This window comes from Mesoplodon bidens, assembly GCF_964165515.1.
Source record: "Mesoplodon bidens genome assembly, chromosome: 2".
Lineage (NCBI taxonomy): Eukaryota > Metazoa > Chordata > Mammalia > Artiodactyla > Ziphiidae > Mesoplodon > Mesoplodon bidens.
In genome coordinates this window covers 123,606,743-123,617,564 of record NC_138177.1, presented here as the reverse complement: position 1 = coordinate 123,617,564, position 10,822 = coordinate 123,606,743, and positions in this window count along the sequence as shown.

Genomic DNA, 10,822 nt, shown 5'->3' with positions numbered 1-10,822 from the left:
GTCTTGAGACCTCTTTGGAGGCCTATTTAATAAATGTTCAATAAAATTAATGAGTGAAGAAATGAAAAAGAGCATAAGTTAGAATTAGAAAACCTTTGATTTGAGACACTGCTGTGGCATTATTAATTTAACAACTGCTACTTGAGCATTTATTATAGTGAGGCAGTGTGCTAAGGTTTGGGGTTAAGGTGGTAAATTATTAGTACATGAGTCCTAGGAAAAATCACTTCACTGCTTAGTTTACTCAGTTGTACAATAGGATTTATAATACTTTCTTAGATTCATCATTTTTTTGAACTTTAAAATATACAATGAGCATTAAATCAATTTGCTTAATTATATATAATGTTGAAAAAAACAAAAGGTGATAAAGTGCACAGCTTTTCCAAAATCATTTGAGAGAAAGAAGAAGGAAATTTGGAATAAAATATTCAGAGCTGAAAGCTGTCAAGCAATCCATTTATTTAAATAACCAGAGTGAAATGAAGACTCTATTATCTGTGCAACTACATTGCCTTAAGACAAAATATTAGAATGTCTGTGATATAATGTGATCTGAATTCCAGACCAACTAAAATAGGATCCTAGTTTTTAGTTTGAGAATGCTCCTATATGAAAAGACACACATTTCTTGGTAAAATCCCTATAAAAAAATGAAGGTCACCAGGGAGTCCAAGAATGAAAGTGCCCTGATAGTTAAATTAGATTCCTGACTTTCAGCCAACCAGTTCAGGACTTATCATTGTGCACAGACACCTACACATTTCCTCTGAGATGGAAGTAGAGAGAGGAGAAACTTCTGTACCACTAAGTACATTGTAGGTGTAACCATAGCCTCCCCCTGAGTTTCACATAGGTTAAAGATGAATCAGATGAGAAAACTTTGAGTCTCACACATGTGTTTTATACTCAGACTAGAAAGTGACAAAAGAGTTGCCAGGGTCCTCAACTGCTTTCACAGTGCAACTGTGGACTTACATTATGACTTTTGGAGAGACTTCTTTCCAAGGTTCTCCATACATTGAACTAAGAATGCTCATCTTTTGCAAACCTCTGATCCTGGAATAAGGTAGAGAAGATCAGAGAACATCAGAGGCAGACAGTATGTGGTTACTCTCTTTTGTTGAATTTTGACTTTAAACCACTCCTATTGTCACTAAAAGTATTTAAAAATAAGCTGTTTTTCTGATTACAAAAGGAATATGTATTGATAATAAAAGATATAGAAAGTTGCAGAAATTTTAAAGAAACAACCAAATGAATTCACCACTGAACCTATCACAGAGAGGTCTTTCTAAAAATTTGTGGGTTTTTTTACATTTTTTCTGTTTTAATAGTGTGATATAAACATTTCATCATAGTTTGTAAACATTTTTAAGGATTCTTAATGGTATATGATAGCCCATCCTTGAATGCATCTCAATTTTTAGATTGAACCATATGAAATTGCTGTTTGTATATCAAAATAATTGAATATCAGCAATTTCATATCATTAAACAAATATATAACCATTTTTAAAGACTGGTTACTGAAGTTTTTTCTAATGTTTTAATATTATACATTTTACTTTTTTATGTTATTGGGAAGCCAGTAACAGCCTAAATAACAGTAAGAAGTAACTACACAAATGAATTTCACCCATAGAATGCTATTAAATATTTTTATTCTATCGGCATTTGTACTATTCCTGACATATTAGATTAAAAAATAGAATTTAATACTGTATTTTTGGCATAATCAAATCAATAGTAATATATAGTCATAGAAAATAACTGAAACTGAAGTGTGTGGAATTTATCTTTCATTATTATGTGTGATTCATGTTTCTTCTGTATAATTTCTTGGGTTTTCAAATGTTCTACAGTGGAGATAAATTTTGTTCATATTTGTACAAATTGCTGCAAAAACATATTTCCACTTCAAAAGTATTCTTGTTTTCACAGAATTATATAATTTAATAAAATGTTTATTTTAAACTTAGATTTGGTTTTGCAGATGCTATAAGACACAGGTATACAGGAGAACTATATAGGAAAAGGAAAGAATAGCCTTTGTTAATTCCTTCCTGTGTGCAGATGCTTTCTTTCTAATTGTTTATCAAATGACTTAATACTCTCTCATGATCACATGCTGATCAATAGGGGATAGGATTACTATACTTAAGAAAAACAAAAACAAAACAGGATGTGAAATTTGAATTTCAAATAGAAAATGAATACCTTTTTTTAGTATGAGCATGTCACATGCAATATTGGGCATATAATTATACTAAGAGTGTTCTTTGTTTACTTGAAATTAAAACTTAACGGACTTCTTGTACTTTATATAGCAATTTAAATAGGAGCAAGTTCAACCGTTTAAACAGATTTTTTCCATGTGGCAATGTGAACCTAGGTTAGTCAGATATTTTAATTTTTTAAAAGAATTGGGGATGCATGTTCCAACATTATTTCTCCTAATTTTCATATGTTCCCAAATAATTAAAACACTTTAAAATACAGCTTAAAGTGAACAGCACATGCCTGTGTGCCATGTGTGGCCTGTGGGGGACCTGTTGGTGATGGCTGCCAATAGATGATATAATGGATTGATGCTTCTCACAGTTCAGTGCCTATAGGTGTTACCTGAGGATTTTGTTAAAATTCAGATTCTAATTCATTGTCTTTGAGGGGTTCTGAAATTTTGCATTCACAACAAACTTCCAAGTGAGGCCAGTAGTTGCCTTCTGTTGATCACACTTTTAGTGTTAAGGAATGCATGGCAGGAAGGGAAAGGAAGGAAAAAGGAAGAAGGAAAATAGAACAGATATCCAACCCAGTAAAAGGGGATGCTGAAAGAGAAGAGTTGAAGCAAAAGTCTCATCCATCTGTTATTCTTCAAATCAAGAATCAATCTTCTAGCATAAATTCAGAACAAATGCAAATAAATCTAATATCAGATTCATTTATCATATAAAGTATCTTAATAAAATGATCTTAATTATTTGAAAGAAACTAAGTATAAAGAAAAAATCAGCAATATTAACAATACAGATAATGAGGTGTTAGCTACCTGCACATAGATGCATGAGCACACATGCAAACACACACAGTATGTTCTAAAAATATACATATATATATACAGGTATAGATATAGCTATATTTTCACAGATTCCCACCACCTTGTAATTCAGTGGTCCCTTGGGAAATACATTAAAAGTGGATATATAGGGATAAATATCAAGATAGAGTTTTAATTGCCTCCGTTGATTGCCCCAATCATGAAAGTAACCATAAACCACTACACCTGTCAGAGCCAGCTGTTGGTCACTGGGAAAGGCAAAGATGAGGACAGGATAATGAAAGAAAGCAGGGAACAGGGAAAGGCAGAGAATTAAAGAAATGTCTAGTGCAGCTATCTGATGGAGGGTATTCATCTTTCTTTTTGAGAAAGGACAGGTAGGATATTAAGAGAGATAAGTAGAGAGGGAGAAAGGTGAAAGAGGAAAGAAACTTAAAACACATTACACAACACTGAGGGGATTGTATAATGCATGTTACTTCCTACAATGTGGTATGTGCTTTCCTCACGCAGGCCGGGACTCAGTAGCTTACTCTGAATGTTGAGAATTCCACACGGGGACCAAGATACATAGCTGTGGGAACCTCTGTCAAATCAATGAAATAACTACAGTCACAAAGTTAAAAATCCTGCTGATTCCAAATAGATATTTTAAGAATTAATCTATACTTAAAGCTACATAATTTTTTCTTGGCTTAAAATTATCTCACTTAAGAAAGTTAATTTTTTTTCTATTAAAATAAGTAATTTATGTACTGTAAACAGTTTAGTAGAAATTTGCCTTTTGAAAGTATCAGTCTAAAATAGGGATGCATTTTGTAAGGGCAATTCCTGCTGAATTTGTAGCAGTATATGTTAACACCAATCACCATTTGAAAATAAGCAGGTCATTCCAGATCAGTAAATCTCTGGTATTAAAGAAAAAGAGTATTTAGGTCAGCAATACCCTTATCCAGGGTTGTCTAGCCCCCAAAATATCCCAAATATGGCTTTCATTTCTTTGTAGATTAAAAATTATTGATTTCTTTAAATCTGACTTTTTAATTTTTCTTTTGTATTCTATGTTCTGGAATAGAATGAAGCTTAAGCCAGTTGTTCTCGAAGTGTGGTCAGCCACAGCAGCATAATATTGCTTGGGAACTTATTAGAAATGCCAATTATTGGGCTCTATCTCGGACATACTTAGAAAGAAACTCTTGGAGGTGGGATCAAGAAATGTGTATTTAAAACCCTCCAGGGCATTTTCATGCTCACTAAAGTTTGAGGACCACAGTCTCAAGCTATGATTACCTCCATTTTTTAAGATTCTCTTTCTCTCAGCATGTTTCTGAAAACTTCCAACCTTGAGAATTCCCTAGAGACAGAGTGACTCTTATTAAGGCGAGCCAGATGACTACCTTAGGCAACCTATTTATAATTGTGAAGTAATTTTGAATACTGCAAATTCTAGTAGCATTCCTAAATACTAAAGTCCCTCCTTCAGGCTTACAAATATGGCTGTGGAAAACAAAATGTATTATGTAAATTTGTAGCTTTCTAAAAGAGTAGAACTGGTTTAGGGTTTGTTTGCAGACTTTGACAAACAGCAATTCAAAAATGTCTGTATGAATTATGTAAAATGTAAACCAGTTGCACTATCACTTTATTGAAACTATTGTTATTACAACCTGTGCTATTGTAAATCTATATCCTTGAATTCACTCAGAACACCCAGACAATAACAGAATTCTGTCAGATTTTGCAATGTCTTGAGCACCTACAGCTAAGGGATGGAGTAATTTATTTCCAATTGCTATCAGGAGAATTAGCTCACAAAACTAGTGTTGTCAGTCAGCATGGCTCATAATAAGCAATTCGTATCCATTGCAAAAGAAAATCACCCACAGTTGGTAACTAGAATGCAGTTGCTAAAGTATCTGTGGTCGTGTCTGTAAGGCAAGAGAAGATTAGTTGAACAAGGTTATGTAAAAAGGCAAAAGTAAATGACTTCAAGAAAAATGCAACTGGATTTCTGTCAAGTCTTATAGTTAGAGACTCGTACACTAGAGAAAAATTTAAAGAGGTTTCAGTCTAGGAATGCATGAACATTTTCTTACTCTTGTTTGACTGTACTACTGCTAAGCAACCAGGCCAAGGTCATTAAACTTTGTTCCTAGTTACTTTAAACACATCTTTCTGACCTGGCTCCAATTAATAAAAATAATTATTTTTCCATTCTTTCAGCACTGTCATTTTCCTGGTCTTTGAATCAGTTTCTCTAGAGCGGGAATCACTTAGCTTTAACATTTAGGCTCGGCCGTGCCTCATTGTACTGCTTGTCCTGACTCTTATTTGAAAGATATTTGAGGAGCTATGCCAGCACTCATGAATTAATATCAGGGTAACCTCACTGTGATTTGATTCTTAGCTGGTATCCCATTCTGATAACAATGTCTGCCTTTTCCCTGCCACTGAATTCCTCTGCCCCTCTTATGACCTAACTCTTCCAATCATGATCCCTATGCCTCTGTCATTACCTGTGAGATATGCCCCATATTTCTTTGCCTTTTTATGATTGAAATAAGATTATTTTCCTCTTCATGCTCTCCTTCTCCTCAACTCTCACCCACCTTTACTATTCAACATCTAAACCAGAAGCTAAGTTCCTGCCACCTCCTAAGAGACAACCTCAATTCAAACTGCTTGCTTTGCTGCCTAGATTTCTGGTGCTAAGTCACCTATAGATTCTCTAAAACTGCGAGTCACTGATTTGCTGGGATACCTCACTCTCCAGGACAGATTGCCTGGCTGGGTTATTGCTTGAAGTATGTGACACTCTGTAGTATTCTGACAAATGTGAATTGAAGATGCTTGAAGGCATGATAGAAGGGGAAGCCACAGATACACATGAAGAGGCAGCTGTGCTCACTGCACAGGGCCTCACCGAGGTCATATTATGCACTTGCCATGTTAATTAAGGCACGTTATTGTTAATATCATCCACCACATGACTAAACTAAACTAGAAATTATGGAGATATACAAAAAGTATAGTTTCTATTTTTGAGGATATTGTATTCTAGTTATGGAGGCAGAGTAAAAATGGAAATATGTAAGTAAGGAGGCTGAAAGGAAAATTTTAACAATAAAAATCTAATTGTTTCTAGTTCAAAAAAGTTGCACCAACGTTTTTGGAAATTGATGTAGGATAGCAGTGAGAGTGGGGCGTGGGATAAAATGTTTAAGATATAACCAAACCTTTAATCATTTTAATTTTTGCCACGCTGGTATTCCATGTCCACTGCTCTAGCTGTAAAATAAAGAGAGAAAAGCTTCTTTGCTCTTCCAGTATTTGGCATCTCTATTTCCAGTCTCAGCATTACACTCTTATGAAGGGTAAAGACAGAGTGATATCGTCACTGAGTACATACCTGATACTGATATGTAAACAAGCAAACAATCAAAACACCCAAGGCTAACACTAACTCTTCAGCGTGTAATACCTTCAGAATTTTAAATATTTTGTAATTCAATCAAATATTATCAGCCTAAACTACAGGAAGCAAACAATGCATAAATCTTCTCATTCTGAGACCTTAGAAACTAAATACTTCTTAAATGGTGGGTGATATAGTTTTCTAAATATGGATGATAATGTTGCTCAAAAGAAATAACTAGGTTGAGCATTAAAGCAACATCTGTAGAAGCAAAGTGAAAACCATCCTTGTACGTTAAGGACACTAGCAATACCTTTCCACACCCATGTGCATTGATTAATAAGTATTTTGTAAAAGAACCATTACATTTTCAAAAATGGAGAGGTGCCCATATCTGAATGTCTGCTACAATGGAAGGCAACATCAGAGAATACAGCCCCCAAAAGCTTGGTATGATAAATTCATCAGGGAGAAAATTCAGCCCGTATTTCAATAAGGGAAGCATACGGGATCACGTAAACAAAAAGCAGAAAGAGGGAAGAGTAAATGCCCTGGGAACAGTATTAACATAATTGAGCACTTAAATGCATAAGAAACAAATTGAGACCACTTAAGTAAATAAGGTGAAAGCTATGTAAAGGCAGCATCAAGATGCTACTATTGATCTTTAACTGCTACCATCTCTGCAATTAAGTAAGGCTGACACCTCTAAGGATTAGTTACTCAGCATTGAGCTAAATGGTTATGTGTCTGAGCTTCTGCAGTGACAGCTTGGGTTTGAATCCAAGCACCAGCACCTGGCAGACGTATCATCTTCAAAATTCAGTTTCCTTATCTGTAAATAAGACACAATAATAAAATTGCATTACAGAATGTTGTGATTTTTAAAGGAGATAATAGTAGAAATTACCCTAGTGTATGCCCCATAATAAATATTCTATAAAATTATTTTACTGTTATTATTTCCACCAGGTCTGAAAAGGCATGTAAGCTTAAAATGCGTACTTGTGTAACTAAATGCTAAAGAGTGGATTTGTGTTAATAGAATTTTTCTTTCTATTAAAAAATTTATCTCACAAAATAAATATTGAATCAAGACTATTTTGATCTCCATTAACATTGCTTTATTTATGCAAAATTGAAAGGGAATTGACAAATTCGGATTATAAATCTTGCAATATTATAACCTAGAAGGGAAAATTAGGAAGACAAAGTTTTACAAATTGTCTGATTTATGAACTGTAACTGACTACTTCAAAATACAGCATCAATCTTGGTTAAAACAACCAGATATTTGGACACTAATTATTGAACTGAATGTTGCAACTATCTACACTGTGGTTTGACCTAATTAAAAGAAGTGATTATAGATACTTGCACATGATATTTTTGTTTTAAGTCATTTATTAAATAATTTTGGTAATTTTTTTATTGAAGTGTAAAATATATATAGTAAAGTCATAAATATTAAGATTGCAGGCTGCTAATTTTTTATAAAGTGAACACATCAGGGCAACCAGTACCGAGATCTTGGTATAAAATATTACAAGTACCACAGAAGCCTCTCCTGTTCCTCTTCCTTAGTCTTTACACACACCCAAAGGTAGCCACTAGTCTGAGTTCTATCACTATAGATAAGTTTCAACTTATTTTGTGTTTTTTACACATGAAGTAATGTAGTATGCAGTATTCTGTGTTTGGGGTTATTTTGTTCAACATGAGTCTGTGAGATTTATGTGTATTATTGCTTGAAATAGTATTTTCTATTTCATTGCTATATAGTAGGTCATTACATGAATTTATTATATAACATGTATTTTCTGTTATACAATTGATGGTGGTTATCTCCAGTTTTTAGATATCGTGAATTGTGCTTAGTGAAAATTCTTGTACATGACTCTGCTGAACATGAATTGCTTGGTTATAAGGTATGCAAACATTTAGTTATAGAAGATACTGCCAATAGCTTTATAAAGTTGTTGTACCAATTTTCAATAACACCAGATGTGTATGAGAGCACCGTCAATCTACTTAAGTGCCCCAAATCAGTACTGTCAATTTCTTTAAGTTGTAAGCATTCTGGTAGATATGTAGCAGTATCTCATTGTGGGTTTAAAAATTTTTTTTTATTGGAGTATTGTTGATTTACAGTGTTGTGTTAGTTTCAGGTGTACAGCAAAGTGAATCAGTTATACATATACACATATCCACTCTTTTTTAGATTCTTTTCCCATATAGTCCATTACAGAATATTGAGTAGAGTTCCCTGTGCTATACAGTAGGTCCTTATTCGTTATCTATTTTATACTTAGTCGTGTGTATATGTCAATCCCAATCTTCCAATTTATCCCTCCCCCCACTCCTCATTTTGGTTTTAATTAGTGCTTCCCTGATGATTTATAACATTGAGCACTTTTTCATATGCTCATTGGCTATTTGGATATCCTCTTTTGTTAAAAGCCTGGTCAAGTTTTTCACTAATTTCTTTAAAAATTGTTTGTTGTTTTCTCCTTAATTTGTAGGATTTATTGAATAGTTCTTCTATGGATACATGTATGACAAATATTTTCTCCTTTTCTGGGATTTACATTTTGAGTCTCTTAAAAGTATCTTTTAATTAAAAAAAAAGGGCTTCTCTGGTGGCGCAGTGGTTGAGAGTCCGCCTGCCAATGCAGGGGACACGGGTTCATGCCCCGGTCCGGAAAGATCCCACATGTCACAGAGCGGCTGGGCCCGTGAGCCATGGCCGCTGAGCCTGCGCGTCTGGAGCCTGTGCTCCGCAACGGGAGAGGCCACAACAGTGAGAGGCCCGCGTACTGAAAAAACTTTTTTGAATCTCATAAAAACCAATCTGCCAATCGTTTCCTTTGTGATCAGTGTGTTTTTGTGTGTGTTCTGTTTAAGAAATATGTGCCAATCTCAAAGTTATGAGGATTTTGACCTACAATAATTTCTAGAAGTTTTATTTTATTATTTTTACCTTAATTCTAGAATCCATTTCTAACTGATTTTCCTGTGTTGTTTCCAGTCAGGTTTAACGTCCATTTTTTTTTTTTTCAGATGAATACCATTCTTAAAGAGTTACTGAAATCATGTAATATCTAAGAGCATTTCTCTGCTACTATCCTTTTGAAGATGCTATTGTAAATCCTTTCGAATTCTAACAATTCAAACATTTATCTATGACAGCAACTTTTTTTTTTAATAGTACCAGTTGTGAGGATAGTCAATATAGTCTACCGTTGGTTTAATCTACTCTCTTTCAAAATAACTTCTTTCAGGTTTTATTTGTACCCTTGCAGAAAAAAAAAATAAAACACAAATGTAGTAATGATTCAAAATGTTGTTTTGAATCCTTTCAATTCTAATAGCATTACATTTATTGAATGTGTGCTTTAATAGAGATGGTCTACCAAATTATTCTCCAGCAGAAGAGATATAGTTATGGCCTTAGAAACCAATACTTGCTTGTATACGCCTCATTATAAAGATTATGAAAATCTGCTAATTGTTGAAGTCATTTATTATTATATTTTAATTTTCATATTAAGTGTACACTTGCCTTAAGTAATGACTATTTTGTATTAGTTGAATTCATTAATACATTCACCCATATATTAATTCAACAAATATGTATAAAGTACAGGCTGAGTGTTAGGTTTTATGGATACAGTGGTGTACAATATAGATATAGATATAGTTTTTATATTATATAACATAGACAATATGTTTCTCTGCCCTCAGAAGCTTACAGCCTAACATTAGAGTTAAATATCATTGAGTAATTTACCATATGTAAATTATATACTGCCTGCTTGTTAGTTTTTAACATGCAAAATATTGTCTTATATTGTCATGTGATTTTTGGAAATTTTATAAGTAATTAGTGAACCGTAACACACCAAATTGATTATTTTTAAAGTGAGTGTGAGAAGTTTTTTAATAATTGCTCCCACCGAAGTTCAAGGAACATTTTAAAAGCATGTGTAATTTCTGATGTAATCATTTATATATATTTGAAACCCACAGTTTGTGAAAATACCACAGTGTGTTAAATGCCAAAATTCTTTAAGAAACAATGGCTAAGTAATAAAGAATAAATTCAAGAATAAAGAACTTTGAGATTTTTTAAAAAACTGTGGTCTAAATATGGCAAAAAAAGCCCTAGGCAGATGCTCTTTGAGATAGTTCTTGTCAAATGGTCACAAATTAAATGTACTCTTATTTCACTTGAATTGGATTAAATTGAAAGGACTTATGGTGACCTTGCCTCTAGTCTCCTGTCCACTCCATTTAAACTATACAGCATTGTTGGACTGAACTACTGTTTTATTATAACAGTTTCC